Source organism: Artibeus jamaicensis, unplaced genomic scaffold (assembly GCF_021234435.1).
Source record: "Artibeus jamaicensis isolate MK-2021 breed Jamaican fruit bat unplaced genomic scaffold, CSHL_Jam_final contig_685, whole genome shotgun sequence".
Taxonomy (NCBI): Eukaryota; Metazoa; Chordata; class Mammalia; order Chiroptera; family Phyllostomidae; genus Artibeus; species Artibeus jamaicensis.
Window position 1 is genome coordinate 6,459,413 of NW_026521924.1, and position 26,433 is coordinate 6,485,845.

The 26,433-nt window shown below is 39.1% G+C and overlaps 1 protein-coding gene across 1 annotated transcript in view; it reads right to left on the minus strand.

Moving 5' to 3' along the window:
- Positions 1–26,433, minus strand: part of SLX4IP (SLX4 interacting protein) — a 231,868-nt gene that overhangs the window by 136,730 nt on the left and 68,705 nt on the right. The gene's annotated exons all lie outside the window — the stretch shown is intronic.

Here is a 26,433-nt window from a genome sequence, read left to right on the forward strand (position 1 = left end):
TTCCCAAAATGACTGTCCTCACTGTGGTTAGGGTCACTGTTCTGGAAACTATACAAAAAAATACCACCCAGAAATAATGAGTTGATGGGAATTATTTTTAAAGATTTCCTTTTGGCACAGGTTTATCTAAAAAGGCAACTCCCTTTGAAAATTATATACAACTTGATATTCTCTTCCAATCACTGAGCTAGAATGGGGGTCTAAACATATAAGAGCCTAATGTGGGCTGCTGTCTCTCCACTGTCCCAGGGAAATACACATTTTAATTCCCAGGAAGATGCTGTGCTGACTTTTTACTCAGCTGCAGAGAAGTACTAACCAGTGAGAAGCAAAGCCAGGATTAAGATTCTCTTGTCCTTCTTACCCTTCAACCTAGCTACAAAAAGTCCTCACTATGCCAGAGGCAGCTCTCATGTAAAAAGTAGGCCCGAAGCCACTCAGCAAGCCCTATATGCCTCAAAGTCCAAAGATGCCCACCTGGTATCTTTTGGCCTCAAGTTCTTCCAAAATCTGGAGGCTTGTTCCAACCAGAAGGCATAGGATTTTGCACTTTCTTTACTCCCACTGAAAGGTCCCACCAAACACTCACTGACCTCTGTGATGTTCATACTTAAGATGAGTAAGGTAGGAAGGAGGTGATGTCTGATCTTGAGTATACAGTATGATTCCTTCCACCTCATCTCAATCTTGTCCTGCTTACATTGGAGTGATTTATTAGATTTAGTTATTTCATACTTAATCACCGACAGAACTTAGGTTCTGGGGTTAGACAGTCCAGGTTTGAATCCAAAACCAACCACAAGGTCAGTCCAGAAAAAGTCCAACCTTTGTTAATATAACAAGAATGGTTTGTACGACATCACTGTAACCTGGCAGTCAAGGGGAGTGGACTGGAATGCACATGCATGAACAATGTACTGTACTTCACCGTAATAGTCAGAGGGGGCAGTAGACACCATTGAGTGAGCACATGTACTATGTGGCCTTGCATTCAAAATGACTGAGCAAGTACAGCAACAAATCTGCATCAAATTTTGCATTAAGCTTGAACATTCCTCTGAGGAAACTATTCAGATGATTCAGAAGGCCACAGTGATTGGCAACATGTGATTGGCAGCTTCATCCCAACAACACTCCTCCCTCAGGCATCACGTCTAGTTCAGTTTTTTGGCAAAACATCCAATCATCCAGGTGACAGCCCTGTCTACAGCCCAGATTTGGTGCCCTGTGACTTCTGGCTTTTCCTGAAACTAAAGCCACCTTTGTAAGGGAAGAAATTTCAGAACATGGATGAGATTCAGCAACATATGATGGGGCACCTCATGGCAACTGGGAGAACCATGTGAGGTCCCAAGGTGCTTACTTTGAAGGGAACTGAGGCGTCACAGTCCTATGTACAATATTTCTTGTATCTCCTTCAATAAATATCTCTACTTTTCTTAGCACATGGATGGATACTTTCTGGACAGATCTAGTATTTCCTGACATAGTGTATATGAAGCCCTCAGAAGAATGGCCAGCACACAAGCAGTACTATAAAAAGCTGGGCTAGGAAGTCTCTGTACCCTCCCTCCTGGTGCTTCTCTCCACTGCCAGGCCCTCTTCTTGGACTGGAACACAACAAGAATCGTATGGAAAAATCATCTGATGCAGAAAGGTCCCAACTATTATAACACAAAATAACTGAATGAACTAAGGACAGAAACCAGAGTTTCTATCTCATCTTAGTCTCATTAATAACCTTAAAGTCATATAATACTAGAGTGACAATATATTAATTTACTGACCAAGACACTTTTGAAACTCACATGTGGTATTATTATTGTGCTAATAATACAAAAATAACCAGGACTGCCCTAATTAACATTCACCTGTAAATATTTTCTAATGTTCAAGGAAAACCTTTTAATGATTCTGGTTTCAAACCAAGCTATTGCCTGTTTTTGGAAATAATTTTACTAGAACACAACCATGCTCATTTGTTTACATATTGTCTATGTCTGCTTTTGTCAACAATGGCAGAGTTAAGTTGATGCATTGGACTTGTATTGTCCATAAAGCCTAAAATATTTAGTATCTGGCTCATTACAGAAAAAGTTTGCAAACTACTGTTTTAGGCTCAACTAATTCAGAGACACTGACTTCCAAGTCCACAGTCACATCTGTGTGCTATTCTCTGACAAGAATAAAATAATGCATGACTTTTCTTATGATAAGCATAAATTTTTATGTGTAAATTCTGTATTTAAAATGAAACTAATATTTATTAAAAAGTACGGCTTCCTCACGGGCACCAAATTTTCACAGGATTCTGTCAAATTAAAAGGAATCCAAAGAAAGTAGGAATACCTGAGTGTCATGTTTAAGAATATGCCCTGGCTGGTGTAGCTCTGTGGATTGGATTGAGTACAGGCTGTGAACCAAAGGGTCATCAGTTCAATTCCCAGTCAGGGCACATGCCTGAGCTGTGGGCCAGGTCCCCAGTGGAGCCATGTGAGAAGCAACTATACATTGTTTCTCTCCCTCTCTTTCTCCCTCCCTTCCCCTGTCTCTAAATAAATAAATAAATAAATAAATAAATAAATAAATAAATAAAATCTTTAAAAAAAGAATTACTATATGTGGAATGGTCAAAGAAACACAACTATTTAATATGTAAATAGAAAAAAAGATGTGGGATTGGAAAGGACAGAAGTATCATGTTGGGACACAGGAAAGGTTGTCACCTGAAGAGCTGGAGCCAGCATGATGTGGTGACTCACTGCTCTTCTCTTGAGTGTGGCCAGCTAACTGGAGTCCTCAAGTTCTCTGAGCCTCATCTGTGAAACTGGGGTAATAACAGAACCTTCCTCATAGGGAGGTGTTAGCATTAGATGAGATGGAAAGTGCTCAGCTTCTGTTGCTGCTTTTATTAAGTTAGTCATTTGTATTTTTAGTATTGTTGAAGAGCCAGTAGGTATTATTCTCTTAGGAAAATTAAAACAACCAGGGTTATATTTCAGATAGGCAGATTTCAGCTCAACTTAAGAAAAAGTCTCATCACCTTCCTGCGTGGCAGGTAGTCAGATGAACAGACATTCTTATAACATGGAGGATTCAAAATCCCTGACACTGCCCCCAGAGGCAATGTGACCCTTTAATAGTGAAGATGCAGAGGGGTCTGCAGGATAGTGATTAATTTGTACTGAATGATTTCAATGTTTCTTTCTCCATGACTATGTTTAAGAAAATTTTAGGTATGAATGAAAAATGAATACATATCTTATTGACAGGGGAATATGATACACCAGAGATTAAATAGTTATCGGCAGATTGTTGCAATCTTTTTGAAGATTTAAAGGACAAGTAACTCAAAATAGAATGAGAAAACAAGCTGGTTCTATTTTGCCAGAAAAGTAACTGGAAGGACAAGAACACAGATTCAATGAATGCCACATGCTGATGGATTTAACCCAAACAACAGACCCAGTGGTTTAGGCTGGCAGGATCCTGCAGAGGCACATCGGGTCCAGTTCCTGCTGGGTCCATTCGACCTGTGCCTACTGACAATTTGCCAGGTACCTGAGACCTGGCAAAGGCCAGGCCCAGGGCTTCCTCTTGCTGCAGCCTGTCTTGTCTTTAGCAGTCCTGAACATGCTCGGATTCACTGATCATGGCAGGTGGGAAGATAGCTGATTTTGTAACAGCCTGCAGCTCCCGCTGCCTGTTATCCAGGATGAAAAATAAGTGTGGCCACAAGGAGAATAGACTCATGCACACCAACAGCAGGCACATTCATTTATTGAGCACACAAAGTAGAATTAGAGCTTACAATGATTGCATTCTAAATCCACCATGAATGACTGTATTAAAAATTACTTCTAAAAATATCTTAAACTCAAAAAGAAATAACACACAGTTTAGTACTGTCTGTATGTAAATCAATCTAACATGCCAGTTTTTTTCCCCTTCCACCATTGGAACAAATCACTTTCTTTAGTTAAGTATCAGGCAAAATAGCTAGCTTGCATTCAGGGGCAATGGGGTAAGAAAAATAATCCTAGACAAAATGGGGCAAAAGTAGGTTTATAGTTGTGAATATATGAAACACAGAGTTTATTCCTGTATTATTATTTATTAATTCTTATATTATTTTCCACACAAGCAACTATAAACCTACTTTCCCCCACCCTGTATATTACTTTGGTGGCACAATACTCAGTGTTGGTGTGGTGTGGTTGTGGCATTAGCATGAGCCATGCAGCTTCTCTCTATTTTGACGGGGCAGGTTTACATATGGTTTTTTACCTTGTCTCCCTAACCTGAACAGCTTTTGCCCTCGACAACCCCCTGACCCACTACCCAATCACCATTACCATTACTGCTGCTCTCTCCATCTCCTTTCCCTTTCTCCATCTTGACCATAAGGCAGTAATGGCTCTGAAGGCAGACTGGGTTCACATCATGCCTCCAGAATTAATTATTTGTGACCTTCAGAAAATTAACTATCATATTTGACCCTGAATATCTCCAATAGCAAATTCATAAAACCCCAAAGGATTACATCATGATAAAACTCTCATAGCAGCATCACGTGCATTACAAAAAGTGACAGCCAGTACATAGATGGTACACAGTGTCTCCCTTTATTGGTGACCAGTTAACATTTTGGCTATTTTCTTCTTTAAAAAGGAAATTTAAAAACAAATTTAAAATTTTTTTTCCCTGACTGGTGTGGCTCAGTGAGTTGGGCATTATCTCACAAACTGAAAGGTAGCTGGTTCGATTCCTGGTCGAGGCACATGTCTGTGTTGTGGGCCAGGTCCCCAGTTTAGGGACTGTGAAAAGGAACCAATTGATGTTTTTCTCTCACCCTGGTGTTTCTCCCTTTCTCTCTCCTTTCCCCTCTCTCTAAAAATAAATAAATAAAATCTTTAACAATTTTCAATTAAACATTAATTTTAATAGCTTAAAATGAATACATTTTAATTTATAAAAATAATATACAGATATTCTAGAAATTTTATAAAGTGCAGAAAGAAAATAATAAAAAAGAAAGCTCTCCAAAAAACGGTAAACTCGTTTTGGAATACTTTCTCTCTAGTCTTCGAAAATATTTTACATAGTTAAAGTCATACTGGATACAATTTTTGTACTGCCTTTCTTACATTTTACTTCTGCCTTAATTTTGTAATATTAGGCTGAAAAATGACCAGTGATTTTGTCAATGTTCTTTGTTATTAACAACTCTAGACATGTAATTTTTTAAATATATTTTATTGATTAAGCCATTACAGTTGTTCTATTCCCCCCTTCATTCCCCTCCACCCTGCACACCCCTCCCCCACTATTTCCCCCCATTTAGTTTATGACCACGTGTCTCAAGTTCTTTAGATTCTATATTTCCCCTACTATTCTTGCCCTCCCCCCTATCTATTTTCTATCTACTGTCTATGCTACTTATTTTCTGTAACTTCTCCCCCCTTCTCCTTCTCCCACTCCCCTGTTGCTAACCCTTCATGTGATCTTCCTTTCTATGGTTCACTCCTGATCTAGCTGTCCTCTTAGTTTGCTTTGGTTTTAGGTGTGGTTGTTAATAACTGTGAGTTTGCTGTCCTTTCACTGTTCATCTTTTTTCTCTTCTTTTTCTTAGGTAAGTCCCTTTAACATTTCATATAATAAGGGCTTGGTGATGATGAACTCCTTGAATTTGATCTTATCTGAGAAGCACTTTATCTGTTATTCCATTCTAAATGAAAGCTTTGCTGGATAGAGCAATCTTGGATGTAGGTCTTTGCCTTTTGTGACTTGGAATACTTCTTTCCAGCCCCTTCTTGCCTGTAGGGTCTCTTTTGAGAAATCAGCTGACAGTCTGATGGAAACTCCTTTGTAGGTGACTGTCCCCTTCTCTCTTGCTGCTTCTAGGATTCTCTCCTTCATTTTACTCTTGACTAATATAATGATGATGTGCCTTGGTGTGTTCCTTCTTGGGTCCAACTTCTTTGGGACTCTCTGAGCTTCCTGGATTTCCTGGAAGTCTATTGCCTTTGCCAGAATGGGGGAGTTCTGCTTTATTATTTGTTCAAATAAGGTTTCCACTTGTGGCTGTTCCTCTTCCCCTTCTGCTACCCCTATAATTCGGATGTTGGAGTGTTTAAAGATATCCTGGAGGTTCCTTAGCCTCTCCTCATTTTTTTGAATTCTTGTTTCTTCATATTTTTATGTTTGGTCATTTTTTCTTCCTTCTGGTCCACTGCCTTGATTTGAGTCCCAGTTTCCTTTCTATCACTATTGGTTTCCTGTGCATGTCCATTCATTTCAATTAGTTTAGCCTTCATATGTTCCTCTAATTTGTGGCTAAAATCAACCAGTTCTGTGAGCATCCTGATTACCATTGTTTTGAACTGTGCCTCTGGTAGGTTGGCAATTTCTTGTTCACTTAGATTTATGGGCTCTGGGGTTTCTTGAGCCATGTTTTGATCTGTTCGTGCCTGTTACGTACGAGGAGAGGAGCCTTAGTTGTTCACCAGGGTGGGGCCACCCAGGTAGCTGGTTTGTGACGTTGTATGTGGGGGCGGGGTCAGAGAGGGAGCAATAGCGGTCCCCTATGCTCCTTCCCACTGATGGGGCCTGCACAGTCTATCTCAATGCTTGCTCCTTCGCTGGTTTATCTTTGCGCAAATGTGTGACTGTGGTCAGCCTGCTGCCTTGTGCCTTCATTGGGTCCCCACATTGCTACCCCACACCTGGGATTCGCCCTAGGCTGCCGGGGTCGGGGGATCTTTTTTGCCTGACCCGCTCCACTGCTGGGTCTAGCTGAATGGTTCGTTGTTGTTGGACTCCATATTGTTCAATTTTCTGTGGTTTGGCTGCATTTATTGTTCCTAAAACTTTGTTGTTTTTAGATTTTGTTGTGTGAGAAGGCAAAGTGTTTCCACCTACGCCTCCATCTAGACATGTAGTTTTAATGGCTGCAAAACATTCAATTACATGGCAATGTCAAAATTTATTCATCAACCCAACACTGGACCTGCTATTGCCAATTTTTCATTATTGTAATATAAGGCTGCCCTGAACATCTTCCTGGATAAACCTTTGTCTACACAGTTACTAGGTTCCAAATCACTTTTTCTAACCAGTAGGAAATCTAGTGTGCACTAAGGTGATATCCCAGCAAGCTTGGGAAACAAGGCAGAAAAGAGACCACCTACTTCACACTGCTGCCAAAGCTGTACCACTTACCAGCCATCAAGTTCAGATGTATCACAACAAACAGGAGAGCACCTCTGACCATGGTGGCCAAACTGTCCCAAGGTAGGAACACTGCTCAGTTAGCAACCACAGACTCAGTGATCTCAATCAGGTCACTTTCCATTCAAGGCTTTGTTTTCTTCAGCTATACATATAGAAGCTGAAATGAGATTATTTCAATATCCCCTACCACCTTTAGAACTGAACAACCTGTTTTAGACGAAAACAATAAGCTTTAGAGACCCAGTGGTGACTTTCCTCAAAAATTTTACAGTTGGATTTCTCTAATACTGAATCACAACTTGAGGCCAACCACTGCAGCAGTTACTGAGAGGCCCTGGCCCTGAGCCCTCAGTCAGGCTTTGTGGGAAAAGTCTGAGGGAGGGAGAAATGAAGCTCTGGCTCGGTGTGGAAGGAAGAACATGAACCTATTGTGGAGAGGACTGAAGGCCTACAGAGCCTCATATGGCAGCACTGCTTTTTTAGCATTGTTTGTTAGAAACCACGTGTCCAAATATGTTTGCTGGTCACTATCAGGCTGTCAGGCTGGGAAGTCGAACAGACACTCTGAGTTAGGCTCTAAGGTCCACAGAGAACCCTCAGCTGAGAACCACTCACTTGAGTCTTCTTTGGCCTTACCCAAAATTTACTTAGTTTGATTATCTATTTTTCCAAGCCAAACAGATGGGAACATTGTAGGTCAGGAATGAGAAGTGAGACTGAGAAGAGTTCAGGGCAGGCTGACTAACAACAGCAAGAAAGGAGAGCTGGTGGAGGACTGCAAAGAAAGCAAAAGCAGGCAGAATTATTTTAGCAAAGCACTCAGGGGTCATTTACTGCAGGAGCAAGCTACTGGTGTCCCCTGGAAGCATTAATGGATATAGCTACTGGCGCTCAAAAGAATATTGGCTTAACAGACATCATTGAAGAGGATGAGGAAATGAATTTGTAAGACATTTAGTTTAATTCCCATCAAAAGTGTTTCAAATAAAAAAGAGATAAGCTTTAGTTATCTATAAATAGAGTCGCCCATGTTAAGTATCTTGTCTGAAGAAAATAGCAGGAGGACAAGTTGATTAAGGACAAACCATGTTGACGTGTACTTGCTGAGCAGGGTGGATGCTCCACAGCAGGGTCTGAGAGGGCAGACATTCCTACTGACTCTGGCCTGCCACACAACTCCTTAGAGAACATTGGCTCTCCTCCCTATTTTCCCCTTTCCCAAATTCAAACCAAAAACACAGTATCTGCTATAACATTATTAGGCCAACTCACAACACAGCTACCTCTAGGGTGGGGAAAGCAAATGATGATGGTAATTAAAAAGAACTTTAATACATACTCACACACACACAATGACTTTACAAAGGCTGGAAGAAAATATGGCAAAATGTTATGAGCTATAAAGGCTGGGTGTCTGGTATATAAATGCTGTTATAATATTGTTGGGATTGTGAGTGTGTAATGTCTATTTTCCAAATATCTCCAAAAACAAAAGATAATAAGCTTCTGTCTCCTCAGGCGGAATGGCACTAAATGACTTGTCTCTGTCTCCCCCTACTTCAGTGATTTTCAACCTTTTTCATCTCGTGGCATATATCAACTAATTACTAAAATTTTGTGGCACAACAAAAAATATATTTGTTGCCAATTTGATAAAAAAATAGGTATAATTGTGATTCACTCATATCAAAAAGCTATTGTTGTTTTGGCTGTTACCTTTTTTTTACTTGGCAATCTAAGGGAAAAGGAGCCAGTGTCCCTCACTAACTAGTCAGGTACTGCACGTTTTTGTGGCACACTGGTTGAAAATTGCTCATATATTCAAACGCTTCCTGCTGTACTGTGCCTAATATCAGCCAGGTGCAGGCCAAGCCACTAGGACACAGTGCTGATATAGTAGATTAAGTCCTAGCCCTCATAATAAAGCTTCCAGTACCTCCATGCGGTTTATGCTGCATTTTTCTTCCATTCTTCAAAATCTTAGAAGACAGACAGAAGGGAGTGTTGCATTTCACTCTACATCTTGTTTCACTCAGAATCAAATCTGTACCCCTTGCCGTAGACCACAGGACCTTACCTGAGAGTCTCCTACCTCCCTTCCAACCCCACCTAAGCTTCTCCCCACATTCACATGGCAGCACAGTGGCCTCTTTCATGTCTCAGGCCCTTTGACCTTGCCTGGAACACCCTTGCCTAACTCTTCACATGTCAGGCTCTTCAAATCCTTTGGGTTTCAATTCACATCTCACGGCCTCATCAAAAGGCCTTCCCTGCATCCTATGTCTAAAATGCCAACCCTCATCACTCTGTCATACCACCAGACATGTTCTCATACTTATATCCTCAGGAGGTTTCAATGTCCCCTACACTCTCCTCCCCTTCCCCATGCCACTCCAGCCACACATGCCTCCTTGCTATTCTCACACACACCGGTCTCCCACAGGCTTGGGACATTCTTCCCTGCCGCAACCCCCTGACACCACTGAGCTGACTTTCTTACCTCCCCCCACAAGACTTCTCAGTGAAGCTTTCCTGGATTACCAATTTAAAACTGAAGCTTGTCCTCTCCCCCTGCCTCACCCCTCCAAATACCTTTTATCTTGCTTTACTTTTCTTTGTTGGATAGCACTCAGCACCTACTAGCACACTACATAATTTAGGAATTTATTTTGGTTATTGCTTATTGCCTGTCTCCTGCACTAGAATATAAGATATACAAGAAAATAAATTTTTGTTTTGTTTGCTGATGTATCAACAGCGACCTTAGTAACCATCCAATGTTGAACCAACCCATTTCACAGCAATCACAAATATCACCTTTCTTGTGTACCTGATTACCCATTAACTCTTTCCCCTGAGACAGCCAGAGAGCAAGAGCAAGCACCACGAGGCCATAGCATTCTTGTTTAATCTGCATGCCCAGCATGTAAAAAAGAATATGACACATCTGAGGTGCTCAGTAAATATTTGAAACAAAAGAAGACACTGCCAGACTGGATCCAATGTGAGTTTTTCTAAAAAAGGACTTCATGGCAAATTTCAGCTACCCATTTTCCTCTGATTCCCTGAAAGAATCTAAGCCATCTGAGAAGGAATCATTATTTTAACTAGCATAATCATGACACAAAAAAATAATTATTTCACTTATTCCATATCCCATATTTGGAAATCAGCTTCAGACTGTAATTGCTGCCTAAATCCCAGTAGTAAACAAACCAGCTTTGCATTTTATATGTTACCATGAGGTTCTCCAGGTTTGCTCTTTCCAGCCAAAGAAATGTTGACACAGTTGCACACCAAGTTTCAACATGCTGATCATGTTAAAATAGTGCACAAGAAATATTTTTCCACTTTATAAAAAGCCAGACTGTTTACATGCTTAAGTGGCCAGAGACTTTGCTATCTGTGTGTGGTCCTGAAGTTTCAATATCATAACCATGAACATGAAGTGGAGCAGCATGCAACAAACCAGTTGATGTAGTTCCACAGCCAAATTCGGAATCAAGATGTTACTAACATCATAAACAGGCAGGATAAATTAGCAAGAACTAACTCATAAATAGGTAGGTTAAAGGGGAGGGGGATACAAAATCAAATTTTAATAGACTTTTAAAGAAAAATAATTTTATATAACTGAGTTATGTTTACACATATATAATATAGCAAAATATATATTAAGACAAAAGAGACAGCAAAAGAGAAAGAAAGAGCATGAAAGAGAGGACAGAAATAGCCCACAAAATCTTCAGCCTACATATTTCTAGTCAAGATCACATAGAAATATGGTGAGCACAGTATTAACTACAAGCCCAGAGTCAAGTGACAGAAAGATCTATGAAAAGGTTCTCAAGCATGGGTCTTCATATGAACACTTGAGAGGTGTGAGGTGTTACTTAGGCTTGGCCTAGTAGCTTCACCCTGGCCTTGAGCAACCTCCCAGGAGCACTCACCAGAACAGGGGCTCCAAGTTCACAGCCGGACAAATGTGAAGACATGCCCTGCCTTCTTTATCTTTTCCATTTTCCAAGTAGCACTAGCTTTGGGCTACAATAATTCAGTCTTTCTCCAAGCTAGAAATACAATTTAAGCAAGGCTCCACCCTGTGCAGACAAGATGTAAGTGAAAAAAGACCTCACAGAAAGAAAAATTGTCTACACATCATGAACTGAAGACATGTACACATTCCCAGAGTTGGGGATTTAAATGCTCAAGACAGCTTCTGGATTCTGGGCTGTCTGCATCTATCATTCCTCTTAAGTCTCCAAGTGCTTCAGGTTAGTGAGGACTGCCGGTTCTCACATTTTTAATCGCTCTCCACTTGAAGAAAGTTCTCAGTACACTGTGTCTAAACAAAAAAATAAATCACTTAATGTAAGCATGTTCATGTTGCAACATGAAATGCCACTTCCCATTTAAATGTCAAACACACGAATTGCTATTCTCAGTTGAGTGAATAAGTAAAAGAATGGTACTTTATTACAATTATTTTCCTTCTTTCTACAATTTCTTTTGCAGTCTTACACAGCTATAAGTCACAATAATTCCCTGTTGCTATGACAATGATGTAAATAAGTCAACTTTAAAATTCACTTTGAGGGTATGGAGCTGCCACATTTCCGGCTCCCTAAGCCAGGCCGGGTGTGCGTTGCACAATCTTCCCTGCAGACAGAGGATCGGGGCCACTTCATTGGCCTCCTTCTATTGCAGCCACCACCTTTCAGGCCAGAAAAATCTCACAAGCCTCTGGGAGGCCCCTCTCTAACTGCTGAGATTCCTACATATAGATCCTGTAATGGTCTCCTGCTGTGGAAGGAGAAGAAGGTAAGTCCCATGCTACACTACTCTAAATGCAGAACTATGATTAGAACAACATGGTGTGCATGTGCCTCCTCAACTCCACCAAGGATCTGCAGTGCCTCCCACTTGCTACACAACAATGCCTCAGAAAAATGATTACTGTAAAGAGCCCTAAGAACACCTTTGGAAGGGCAGAACAAAGGGTCTGGGAGAGCTCTTGAGAAGAGGCTCTTTACATGCAAGTGGCACTTTCCCATATTTCCATTACTTCCCACTGTTCTGTGTAGCCTTCCCAATCTACCTCACTGGATATCCAGAAGCTCCCAGAAGGGACCAGTACTACATCTGCAGGAGAGTAGTTTTACCTGTATTTCAGGGAATTCTCCATTCATAGCTGATCCATGCATTCTCCCAGGGCTCCTGGACCTCAGAAAAAGAAGTACACTTGACTCACTTAACTGAATCCCAGTCTGGGGCCTGGAGATGAAAGACCCTAGTCTTCAGATAAGCCAATCATTAAAGACAAAAGTATTTAAAGAATCTTGTTACTGTCAAGAAGAGATTAATTCTGCTCTCCATTCTTACAAGATTTGTAGACCTTTTCCCTCATAGCATGGTAAGTTGAACTGTGTTTCCCTTAAAAGATACGTTGAAGTCTTAATTTCCAATACCTATGAATGTGTCATTATTTGGAAATAGGGTCTATACAGACACAATCTAGTTAAGATGAGGTTACTATGGACCCTTGCAATATGACTGGTGTCCTTTGAAGAGAAGACGGAGACACACAGAGAAAGATGGCTATGTGATCATGGAGGCAAAGATTAAAACCATGTATCTATAAGCCAAGGAATGCTAAGGATTGCCAGCAAATACCAGAAACTAAAAGATATCAAGGAAAGATCCAACCCTAGAGCCTTGAGAGAGAGAAAACATGGTCTTGACTACACCTTGACTTCAGACCTCTAGCCTACAGAACTGTGAGACAATAAATTGTTGTTTTAAGCCACCAAGTTTGTCGTACTCGGTATAAAAGCCTAGGAAACTAATACAAAGCACAGTCCCTGTCTTGAGCTAAAGGGAGGTTATGACATTTGTGAATGAAGGTGTCTTTCAGATGAAAGCAAAGCTGCTTGTGAAAGCACATACATACACATCAGATCCTCAAAGGGCATCATGGCAGTAGGCTGGCTTTTAACAAGGGCACCTTGAAAGGCCTGTAACAAGAAGGCTGGTGAGGTTGAAGCCCCATGGACTTGTGGGTGTGCACACTTGTGCACAACACAGACAGTCAGATAACAGAGGGCTTGAGAACATGGGCTTTGCCTCTGGGAGTGACATGATCTGACAACTGTTTAACAAGATCACTCTGGCTGCTATGCAGAGAACAGGGAGAATGAGGGCAAGGGCAGAGGAAGGGAGACCAGCTAGGAGGATCCTGCAGTTACTGCAACAACTTTGCTAGCACCAAAGATTATAAATCTTGGCCAATGGGGATGCAGTTAATTAACTCCCCTTCTGAGTACATATCCTACAGAAAAAATAATAAACTGCTATTTCAGTTTTATCTAATGAAAAATCTGTCCATTCTTGGCCTAGTGAAACTACACACAAATCAAAGATCACATCTACATTTACTTAAGGAGATATGACCTTGCTTATTCATCAGAATTCTCTAAGCACTTCATACCCATTACATTCTTATAGGCAGTCAAAACCTTCAAAAGGAGAACATGTTCTAAAATAACAAAGTATTCAATTTTTTATAAGTTCTTGGTCTCTTAGATGGAAATGAGGAGAAATCAATACTTTAGGACAATAAACTTTTCTTCATGGTGACAACAATTCTCATTCACCATCAGACCTTTTTTAAATCTATTTTCCTGGATAAATAGAAGCAAGCATAACCTGCCATCTGGAATGACCACCACCTCTTTGTAGCTATTATAGTAATGAGCTCTTTGATGGGAGAGGGTCTCTGGCAGCCCTGCCCATAAGCCTTGAGAACCATGAGGAATGGCAACAGTAAAGGGGAGGTAAAACAATGAGACTTCTGAGGAGAGAAGTATTTACCAATTAGCAGTTACGTTCCTAAAGGAAGGACATCTACTGTGGTACAGGAGCACTTCATCCCTAGAAACCCAGAGAGGTTCTACCAGCTCTATGGCAACTGTGGTCAACTTGTAACTCTTCAGTGAAGGTGGACTCAACTAATGGATGAGGACAACTCCTTTTTAAAGCTCGAGTTCCTTCTACTTACTAGCATCTTTTTTGAAAGCATAGACCATGGGAAGAGGGGAGAATAAATTAAATTCAAATTTAAATAGAATCACTAATGTGTGGTAGAAATTTTTCTCCAGTAGCTAAGAGCACTGGTTCTGGAACTAGACAAATGGGAGAGCAAGCGACTGTTTTCAGTGTATTAGGGTTCTTCAGAGAGACAGGACCAACAGGATGTGTGTGTGTGCTTGTGGAGAGAGAGAAAGATTTATTTCAAGAAACTGGCTTACATGATTGTAGGGGCTGGCAAGTCTGAAATATGCAGGGCAGACCAGCAGTCTGGAGACCCTAGGAAGAGTTCATGTGGCAAGCTTGAGTCCAGAAGGAAGTCTGGAAGTGGAATTCTTCTTCCACAACAGACCGCAGTCTTTTCTCTTCAGGCCTTCAAGTGACTGAACGCAGTCCACACACATTATGGAGGGTAATCCGTTTTACTCTAAGTCTATGAATTTAAATATTAATCTCATCCTAAAATACCTTCACAGCAACACCTACACTGGTGTTTGACCAGATGTGGGTAGTACGGCCTAGCCAAATTGACACATACAATAATCCATCACACACAGTTTCTCATCTGAAAAAAGGGCAAAATGACACAAGATGGCTGTGGCTGTTACATGAGATACTCATGGTGCATGTGAACATGCTCATATATATACATACATGCTAGCCACATTATCATTAGCACTGCCACTACTACCACTAGTGTGTTTACATAATAGCTATATAGAGCAATGTTTCACCTATTTTAGCCACCATCGATGCGAGCACATATGGTAAACTAGTACTTTATATGGCAGCCTTCATGGTGTATATATACAGTACTTCTTCCCCAACCCCGGATCCACAGAGATACATTCCAAGAGACCCCAGTGGATGCCTGAGACCGGAAACCTCAGTACCAAACCCTAGATATACTATGTTTTTTCCCTGTAATACATACCTTTTCACTTACAGAAAGCATTTTATGGCTTCTCTTTGACATACCCAAATTGCCAGCATCACTAATCTCCTGCTTTGGGGCCACTATTAAGTTAAATAAGCGTTACTTGAACACAAACACTGACACTTGCTCTGATAACCCAAATGGCTACTAAGTGAGTAACAGGCAGGGAACACATACAGCGTTGGAGACACTGGACAAAGGGATGATTCCCATTCTGGGCAGGACCGCATGAGAATTCATCACAATCCTCAGAAGGGAATGTTACTTAAAATTTATAAACTGTTTATTTCAGAAATTTTTCTTTTAATATCTTTGGACCACAGTTTTCAGGGGGTAACTAAAACCACAGACTGTGGAACTATGTATGGGGGGGGACTGCTATAGGTACAGTCATGTAAACCAAACCACCAACTGATCTCATCAAATACCATCCAGCCATTGGAGAAGGAAGTCCAGGCCAAATGAACTTGTGAAAAAACTGACTGATACGAGAGTGCTCTGATGCATTATCATGCCCCAGTAGACCTGGCCTTAATCTATGCTTATGTCACACATTCTGCATTTGATGCCTGGGCTTGCAATTATCTTTACCGAAAACTCGACACCATAAAACAAAGTTGGCTACAAAATAGAATCTCGAAATGAGTATGGTAACTGGTGCATGGGCCGGGACAAAGGATATAATGGTATCCCCTTAGAAAAGCCCATCTTTTTCTCATTTATGTAAAAACAATATGTAGAATTTTGACCCAGAATACGATTAATGTAGGCCTTCTTATATCCCCAGAGCTCAGAAAATGTCTAATAAAGAGGCAAGATTTTAAAATAATCATGTGATCTCCTGACAGAGGGGCATGTATTCCTTAAATTAATCATCTCAAAATTGTACAATAACCATGTTTTAACCACGGCTTTCTTCATTCTTCTTGACATGTGCCATTTCCTGAAATCCAGTCACTGAGTTCACGTGTACCTTTGACAGCAGTCATTGACCCTGGCAGCTAAGTGAACTCTTGGAGAGCCACTGAAACTAGGTTATTGTTTATGATGAAAGTGCAGCATTTGTTTTTTATTGTTTTAATTTTTAAAGATCAAAAACATTTGAAAATATCTTTTATCTCAAACAGATTCTTATCCTGCAACCTGTAAAGGATGGAAATAATGCCTTTCTTCTCATGTGCCATCATACCGTCTAGTATTTTCAGAGATACCAGAAAATTTATCTTGATCCTGCATGATGTGGACCCACTGAGCCTTGAATAACATGGGGGTTAAGGGCACTGACCCCTACACAGTGGAGTATCCATGTATAACTACTAATAGCTTACTATTGACCAGAAACCTTACCAATAACATAAGTCAGTTGATTAACATATATATTATACATTATATGTATCATACACTATATTCTTACAATAAAGTAAGCTACAGAAGAGAGAATATTAAGAAAATTGTAAGGAAAAGAAACTAATTTACAGTATTTATTTTAAAAAATCCACATATAAGTGGACCCACACAGTTCAAACCTATGTTGTTCAAGGGTCAACTCTACTTTTAATATGTCTAAATATTTCCTGTGCCAGTAATACAAGTGAGAAGATGAAGCGCATTAACTTACACAGAAATTATCATACATACAATAGAAACTGTTTTCCAAAAAGTAACCTATTAGTGAGTCCTGAAATCAGGTTACTGGTTAACAGTCAACATTTTGTTTTACTGAAAACAATGAATGGTCTAGAACTGAAGAAAGCAAAGTATAGCACATGTTTAAAAACATTTTTAAAACAATACGAAAGTTAAATATGGTTTACAACACATTTTTTTGAATTTTGTTTGCATGAATGTATGTATACATAATGTTGTTTCTGTTCCATTGTATGCATTTATCAGTTGATTCTTGTATGTGTCCTGACCGCAAGTCAAACCTGCAACCTTGGTATATCAGGATGACAATCTAATCAACTGATCTACCTGGCCAGGGCCACACATATTGTTCAGGTACATGTTTGAGTACTTAAAATCATGTAAAATGTATTTTTTATTGTAAGTAGAATCAAAGTTTGAAGTGGACAAGTGTCCCCATTTAATTAAAGAGAGTAAATCTCACAGATCCAAGCCACATATGATATATAGAACCAAAGGAGAAAAGTTGTATTAAACCCATAATGTCTGTCATAAAATAAATTAATAAGATGACTAAATATATAATAAACATTTGCTCATACATATATTTATGATAATAATAATTATATAAAGATATGAATTAAGAAGCAAAGAAGTCTTAAAATTTAAATATGTATTTCATTTTTAGCTAAATTCACTTCAGTAAAAGTCTATTGTCTAATTACTGAAGTTCTTTTTCCCAGCTTAGAAGGAAAGAAGCCAATAAGAATTGTCATTACTACAATCTTTGTAAGCTATACAAGGGTAGATGATATGATCACAAAATAAATTTGTCTAAAGCAGAAACTGAAAAAGTTAGATGACTTTTTAAAAAGAATTTTAATAGTCAATACTACTTTAATAATGACGTATGATGCCAGATGGGTATTAGACTTACTGAGGAGATCACTTCATAAGGTATATACCTACCTAATCACTATGTTGTACACCTGAAACTAGTATATTATATGTCAACTATACGTAAAAAATAAATTTGGCCCTGGATGGTGCGGCTCAGTGAATTGAGTACCAGCCTGCAAACCAAAAGATCGCTGGTTCGATTCCCTGTCAGGGCACATGCCTGGGCTGCAGGCTAGGTTCCCAGCTGGGGGCGTGTGACAGGCAACCCAGAGATTGATATATCTATCACGCATCTATGTGTCTCTCCCTCTCTTTCTCCCTCCCTTCCCTGAAAATAAATAAATAAACACTTAAAAAGCTAATTTACAAATTTAATATGGATATTTAAAAATGTGAATGCTCATAATCACCAGATTAGCAGGATGATCAGTGTAAGGTATAAAAATGTCAAATCACTGTACTGTATGCAGGAAACTAATATAATATTTTATACCAACTATAGTTAGATAGAAAAGACAGCTATGAAACAGTATTATTGCATATAATCTTAACTTTAATTTAAAAATATTTATGTGAAATATTAATAAAGACAATAAGATGCTAAGAGTAATACATCTAATTAAGACATAGGGTTAATTTTCTTCCCTGACATTTTTTAAAATTTCTGGATTTTTCATAATACACATCTGTAAGGTCTGAAATTTTAAAAAATAAATCTTTTTTAAAAAAAAAGGAATAAAAATGTGAATCTTGAGAATAAAGAACACAGCCTCAATCACAATGGGGTACAAGTTCCAACTGTGAGTGTCAAAAAAAAAAGCTGTTAAAAATTCCAAAGAACCTCCCATAAAGACTGCAGAGTAAGTTCTAATTTTGTAGCATACTGTTGGGAACCACACTCTGCCTGGTTTCAGAAGTTGTAACTACCCCCATTGGTTAAGGCTGAATGGAGTAACCTCCAGAATGGGAGCCACAAGGAGACAAAGTTTGTCTCTGGTAGCAAACACTGCCTCTGTTTCCTCCGCCTGCCCCCAAAGCATAGTCAGTTAGTCCATGACGGCAGGTACAACTCCTCAGAGAGAGGGGCAACCTAAACCAGACACAGTAACTTGGGAGGCCATCATGGAAGGACTCGGGGGGCCAAAACAAAGAGGGACTGATGGACCCTCTCCCCCCAGCTATTCTGACAACCGGCTCCAGCCCAAGTCCCAAGTCCCATGTCCTCTGGGAGAAGCACTTCCTGGCTCTAATCCACTTAAGCCTGAAAACCTATGATGGGGGAGGCAGTGCAGCCCCTTGCCCAGCTAGAGCAGGATCCGGGGTAATCGGGCATAAGAAAGAATTCCTAAAAGTCCTGTGAAGCCTGCTTTGCTAAGAGTGCTTTCATTCATGTGTTAAGGGTCCGAGCAGGAAATGAGTATGTCTCCCAAAGTTTCTGCAACCACCTTTCCTAACAGACACTGACTCAGACTAAGCCCTCAGATTTCTTTGATATGTTATCTACTGTTTGATCCTTACTGCCTGTATTCCTGTGTATTACAACCCAATAAAAGCCCCTTGAGGAAGGGGCTGCTGGCCTTTTTCCCCTGAGAAATTGGCTACCTCTCCTTCCCAAGCAGATCATGTCTTGGTAGTGTTACTTTTATCCATGATGGATGGCGGGCGGGGGGGGGGGGAACTTGTGGGCAAAGTCGCCCCCACAGCATACCTGTGGCAAAAATTGATTAATTTTTTAAAATCATCCCGTTGAAATTTATAAAAAATCAATTCATAAAAACACACTGTTGCAATCATAAATAAAGCTAAGTTTAAAACTGAAGAAAACAATGTCATGAGCCAGAAATACACATGAAATAAGGAAGGGGCAGGTTAAAAGGCATGGACCCACTCCTGCAGAGTAATGGAAGAGAGAACCTCTAAGACTGGATTGAATGGGTTCGGGAGGGACTACCCAGAAGAAAACTGCTAACAAGTGACCTAGGGCACTAGCAGGAAAGGAAGCTACTATCACAGGGAAACAGGAGAACACTAACACAGTCTTGGCAGCTGAACAGAGGTGCCCATTGGCTCAGCTAATGCATTAACATCTATTTCACTAAAGGAGAGATGATATGAAATCATATTGCCTATTGCATCAAATCTAAGATGCCATCAATTATATGGCATATCATATTACTTTACATACCACTAAGAAAAATACTGCCAACTAAAATTATGGTTTAGCATGCATTATATATATACTGTAATCTGAAAGATTTTAAAACATGAAATTAATGAAACATAGTCTATGACTTGGTTCTAGACCCCATGCTGGAGGAGTTGAGAGATGATAGCTGGTTGTCAGTGAAAAAAGGCAATTTTTTAGAAAATGAAGATCAGGGGTAAGGATTTCATATAGAGGACAATAGAGGAAAATTAACCAACCTAGAAGAAGAAGAAGAAGAAGCCAGTACCACCACCCACTCAAAATGAGCCTACAAATCAAAATTCCAAAATATATGAAGAATTCTAATGTTAAGAAAAGTAACAGAATGAAAGACAAATAATTTTCTGTAAAAGTCTAGTAGACCGAAAAATAAGTATGTTTGAGAAGTTTAAAGAAATAAATAAAAGCATAGTTTTCATTAAAAATATTAAATTTTAACAGAAAAAGAAACAAAAAATGCCAAAAAAACCCAAATTAGAACTCTTTGAAAATATTTTTAAAAATATTTACACAGTCAAAATCTAGACTATGTAAATAAGTAAATTAACAACAACAAAAACAGTAAACCAGTAGACAGCACTGAGGAACTTCCCCAGAACATAGTGGAAAGAGAAACATAAATACATATAAATAAGAGAACATGTATGTCATGGAAGATAATTTGAAAGGCTGCAACAAAGCTGGAATAACCATTCCAGCAAAGGAAAATAGAGGGAGTGGTAGAAAAACAATATCTCAAGAGAATATAGTGAAGAATGTTCCAAAACTAAGAAAATTATTTCTCAGATGAAAACACCTTTGGGTACAAAGCAAAAAATAAATCCACAAGTGGACACACTGTAGTGACACCATAAAATAACAGGGATAAACAAATCTGGAAAGCTTCAAAGCTGTCGTAGTCTTATACAAGATTTCTAATCAGCAGGCAATGAAATAGTACCTTTAAAATGCTCATGGAAAAGCCATTGTGTAAAACCATTTCTGATATCAAACACCCAATACAATGTATTATCCACAGATCCCCATAATCTCTTACTAAAAGGACTTCCAAAGGATGTCCATCAACTGGAGGAAAGGCATGGAATACATGATGCAATGAGTCCAGACACTGATTTTTAAAAGTGACACACACAGAGGCATATAAATTTAACTTCTGATTGAAAAAATAAATATCAACAATTTATTTTGTATTAAAAAAACTGTGAAAGTTGTCCAATGTCTAATAAGATATACTCAGTTGTGATAAAATATGTAACAAGGCTAGAAATGCTGAAAATTTTTAGAATTTGTTTGAAATTTTTAGAATAAAATATGTGTGAGAGTCATGGTGGATGGTCTGACCTCAAACCCCATCCTCAATTTCTCTCCAGTTTCCTTCCAGTTTTGGGAGGCTCAGTGCAATTCTGGCCAAACTAGAAGTCTCTTGGGTGGTAGTCTCCAAAAGGTCTTATTTTTTCTGACAAAAAAGGGAACTCATCTGTAGGGTACACCTTTCTTTGCCAATTTGCCCTTTCCCAATTTGCCCCTGCCTGGTACATGTGATGCCTGGAAGTACAGCAGCCAGCTTGCAGCCTCAAAGCAGCAAGAATGAGGAAATGCCCATGTGTTAAGGACAATGGACCAGAAAGCTGGAATGAGGCTGGGTTCCAGGTGGCAGGTGCATCTGCAGATTGTGTGTTGTGCAAGAAAAATAACCCCTGTTTGTTTGTGCCTCTCTAATTTAGGATTTTCTGCTTATAGTTGGGTATGATTTTAAGTATACAACAAAGAGAATTATGAATAAGCTCTATAAGAACAGAACTACTATATATGTATTCCAAACCAGAGAAGGGACTTCAAAAGGGAAGGAAACATTAAAAGTTTTGGTTACTTCAGCAGAAAGTAGAAAAGGGGAAGATATAAAGAAAATAAATGGTAAGCAAAAATGCTGTAGTTAAATAAGTCCAGATATATCAATATTTGCAATAAATATAACCGATGTAGAAGTACTGATTATTACACTGAACAAAACCAAACAAACAAAAAGAGCTATCTGCTGCTTAAAAAAGAGAAGATGCAAAAAAAAAAGTAGGAAAAGCAAATGTTTACCAAATTTTAATCAAAATAAAAACTGGTAAAAGTATGAATATGAAACAGAATATGGTGGCAAGATAGGAAGAAGTGGAGTACACTTTCCTCTGCACACAGAAGAAACACCTAGTCGATCTGAGAAACAGAGAGAACAGCCAACAGTATTCCAGCATTTATGAAGACTGGAGACAAAAAACTGTAGAGGACATCGAAAAATCAGACAATAAAACCTGGAGCTGTGAAAACACCAGAGTTGTACCCAAAGAGGGATCATCCCAACAACTGAGACAAGTAGGTAGAAGCTGTGAACACCAGGATACATGCTGGTGGAGTAAACCCACCAACAAAGGAACCACCAACAGATAACAACAAAAGAAGGTGAAGGAAGGGGTGGATGCCACACTAACTCAACCCAGGACCTATCTGGAAATACAACTAAAAGGTGGAGAAATTACCCAGAACAAACAACTAAACAAGAGTGAGAGAGAAGCCTCAAAACCTTGTACACACACAGGAACCAGCTTCAACACAACCTGCCTACACCTGCACAACAGAATACAAGATGTGGTAGATGGAGTGACCCTCAGTTAACCAGCTGGAGGGAAGAACTCACCAAAGAAAGACCCAACAACAATCAAAACCCAAAGACATACAGAGAGCCAACATAACTGACGACCCAAGACCAGCAAACTCAGGAGATCAAGGAGACTGCACCACTGAATCTCACAGGTCTTCTATCACACAAGGTCTTATCATAAAGCCAGGGAGTCACAACAAATCAATTTAAAAAGCAGAGGCTAGCAAGAAGAGTCTCACAAACAATGGGAAGACAAATAAACAATCCCCAAATGAAAGGAAAGAAGGAAGCCTTAGAAAGAATGCTAAGTGAAATAGAGGCAAGTCAACTATCAGATATTGAGTTCAAAGCAATGCTTATCAGGAAGCTCAATGAGCTCACAGAGAATTACCAAAAACTACAGGGAAACTACAATGAACTCACTGCAAACTATATCAACATGAAAAAGGAAACAGAAAATATCAACAAGGGCCAAGAGTAAATGAAGAATCCAATTTCTGAACTGAAGAACACAGTAGAAGGAATCAAAAGCAGGCTCACTGAAGTAGAGGATTGGATCAGCAAGCTAGAGGACAAGGTAGAAAAAAAACACCCAAAAGAGCAAGAAAAGGAAAAGCGGGTCAGAAAGAATGAAGAGGGGTGAAGGGAAATGCAAGACAATATGAAATGTAATAATACCCGTATAACAGGGATACCAGAAGAAGATGAAGAAGAGCAAGAGATAGAAAACCTATCTGAAAAAGTAATGATGGAAAACTTCCCTAATTTGATGAAAGAAAAAGTCACACAAATCCAGGAAACACAGAGTCCCAAACAAGAGGAAGCTAAAGAGGCCCACTTCAAGACACATCATAATTAAAATGGCAAAATTCCAAGACAAAGAGAGAATCTTAAAGGCAGCAAGAGAAAAACAGGAAGTAACATACAAGGGAGAGCCTCGATACGACTAGCAGCTGACTTCTCAATAGAAATGCTCCAAGCCAGAAGGGAATGGCAAGAAATATCCCAAGTAATGAGAACCAGAGGACTGAAACCAAGACATATCAAGCATTTTCTTCAACCACACAGGACTGAAACTAGAAACCAACTTCAAGGAAAAAACCCCAGAACTCTCAAACTTACAGAGATTGAATACCATGCTATTAAACAATGAATGGGTCAAGAATGAGATTAGGGAAGAAATTAAAAAGTTCTGGAAACAAATGAAAATGAACTCACAACAATTCAAAACTTATAGGACACAGCTAAGGCAGTCCTGAGAGGGAAGTTCATAGTGATACAGGCCTACCTAAAGAAGACAGAAACATTTCAAATGGACAACCAATCCCTACACCTACAAGAATCTGAGGAACAACAACAAAGACAGCCCAGAGCAAATAGAAGAAAGGAAATAACCAAAATCAGAGCAGAATATAGAGACTGAAAGCACAATTCTAAGGATCGATAAATCCAGGAGCTGGTTCTTTGAAAAGATAAACAAGCCTTAAAGCAGGCTCAAAAAAAGAGAAAGAGGACCCACATAAACACAACAGAAATGAAAGAAAAGAGATTATAACTGATAACACAGAAACACTAAGGATTGTAAGAAATTACTACCAACAACTACATGACAAGAACTTTGAAAACCTAGGTGAAATGAACAATTTTCTAGAAAAATATAATCTTCCAAAACTCAATGAAGAAGAAGCAGAAAGCCTGAACAGTCCAAAAACAGCTGATAAGATTGAAACAGTAATCAAAAAGCTTCCCACACTCAAAAGCCCTGGACCAGAAAGTTTCACGGGGAATTTTACAAAGCATTTAAGGAGGAGTTAACCTCCATCCTCCACAGAATATTCCAAAAAAAACTGAGAAGATGGAAGACTACCAAACTCTTTTTATGAAGCCAGCATCATCCAAATCCTAAAACCAGATAAAGAAAGAAAACTTCAGGCCAATATCGCTGATGAACATAAATGCTAAAATCCACAACAAAATATTGGCAAACAGCATCCAGCAATACGTTAAAAAGATCATACACCATGGTCAAGTGGGATTCATCCCAGGGATACAAGGAGGGTACAATATTTGCAAATCAATAAACATAATACACCACATAAACAAGAGGAAAGACAAAAATCACATGATCATATCAATAGATGCAGAAAACGCATTTGATAAGGCACAGCACCCATTTATCATAAAAGCTCTTAGCAAAGTGGGAATAGAGGGAGCATTCCTCAATATAATAAAGGCCACATATGAGAAACATACAGCCAACATCATGCTCAATGGGCAAAAACTTAGAGCTTTCCCACTAAGATCAGGAACAAGGCAAGGATGCCCACTTTCACCACTTCTATTCAATATACTACTGGAAGTCCTAGCCACATCAATCAGACAAGAAAAAGAAATAAAAGGCATCCAAATTAAAAAGAGGAAATAAAACTGTCATTGTTTGCTGATTACATGATAGTGTACAGAAAAAATCCTACAGACTCCACCAAAAAAACTACTTGACCTAATAAATGAATTTGGCAAAACAGCGGGATATAAAGTCAATACTCAGAAATCAAAGGTATTTTGGTAAACCAACAATGAAATATCAGAAACAGAAATCAGGAAAAAATCCCATTTGATATAGCAGCAAGAAAAATAAAGTACCTAGGAATAAACCTAACCAAGGAGGTAAAAAATCTGTACTCAGAAAACTATACAACACTGAACAAAGAAATTAAGAAAGACATAAACAAATGGAAGCATGTACCATGCTTACGGATTGAAAGAATTAACATCATCGAAATATCCATACTACCTAAAGTGATTTATAGATTCAACACAATACCTATTAAAGTACCAATGGGATATTTCACAGATATAGAACAAATATTTCAGAAATTTATATAGAACCATAAACAACCCAGAATAGCTGCAGCAATTTTAAGAAAGAAGAACAAAGCAGGAGGGATCACAATACCTAATAACAAACTGTATTACAAGGCCACTGTAATCAAAACAGCTTGATACCGACATAAAAACAGACACACAGACAAATGGAACAGAACACAGAGCCTAGAAATAAACCCAAGTCTCCAAGGTCAATTAATATTTGATAAAGGGGGAAGGAGCATAAAATGAAGCAAAAATAGCCTCTTCAATACATGGTGTTGGGAGATTTGGACAGCTACATGTAAAAAAAATGAAACTCGATTACAAACTTACATCATACACAAAAATAAATTCAAGGTGGATAAAAGATTTGAATATAAGTCAAGACACCATAAATGTCCTAGAGGAAAACATTGGCAGGAAAACCTCAGACATTCCATACAGTAACATCCTTACTAATATGTCCCCTAAAGCAAGAAACATAAAGAAAAGAATAAACAAATGGGATCTCATCAAAATAAAAAGCTTCTGCATGGCTAAAGAAAACAGCATTAAAATGAAGAGAACCAACTATATGGGAAAACATATTTGCCAATGATACTTCAGACAAGGGTTTGATCTCCAAAATATATAAAGAACTCACATGATTCCACTCTAAGACAAGCAACCCAATTAAAAAATGGGCAAAGGACTTAAACAGACACTTCTCCAAGTAGGACATACAGAGGGCCCAGAGACATGAAAAGATGCTCAGCATCACTAGCCATCAGAGAGATGCAAATTAAAACCACAATGAGATACCACTTTACACTGGTCAGAATGGCCATCATAAACAAATCAATAAACAAGTGTTGGAGAGGATACGGAGAAAAGGAAACCCTAGTGCACTGTTGGTAGGAATACAGACTGGTGCAGCCACTGTGGAAAACA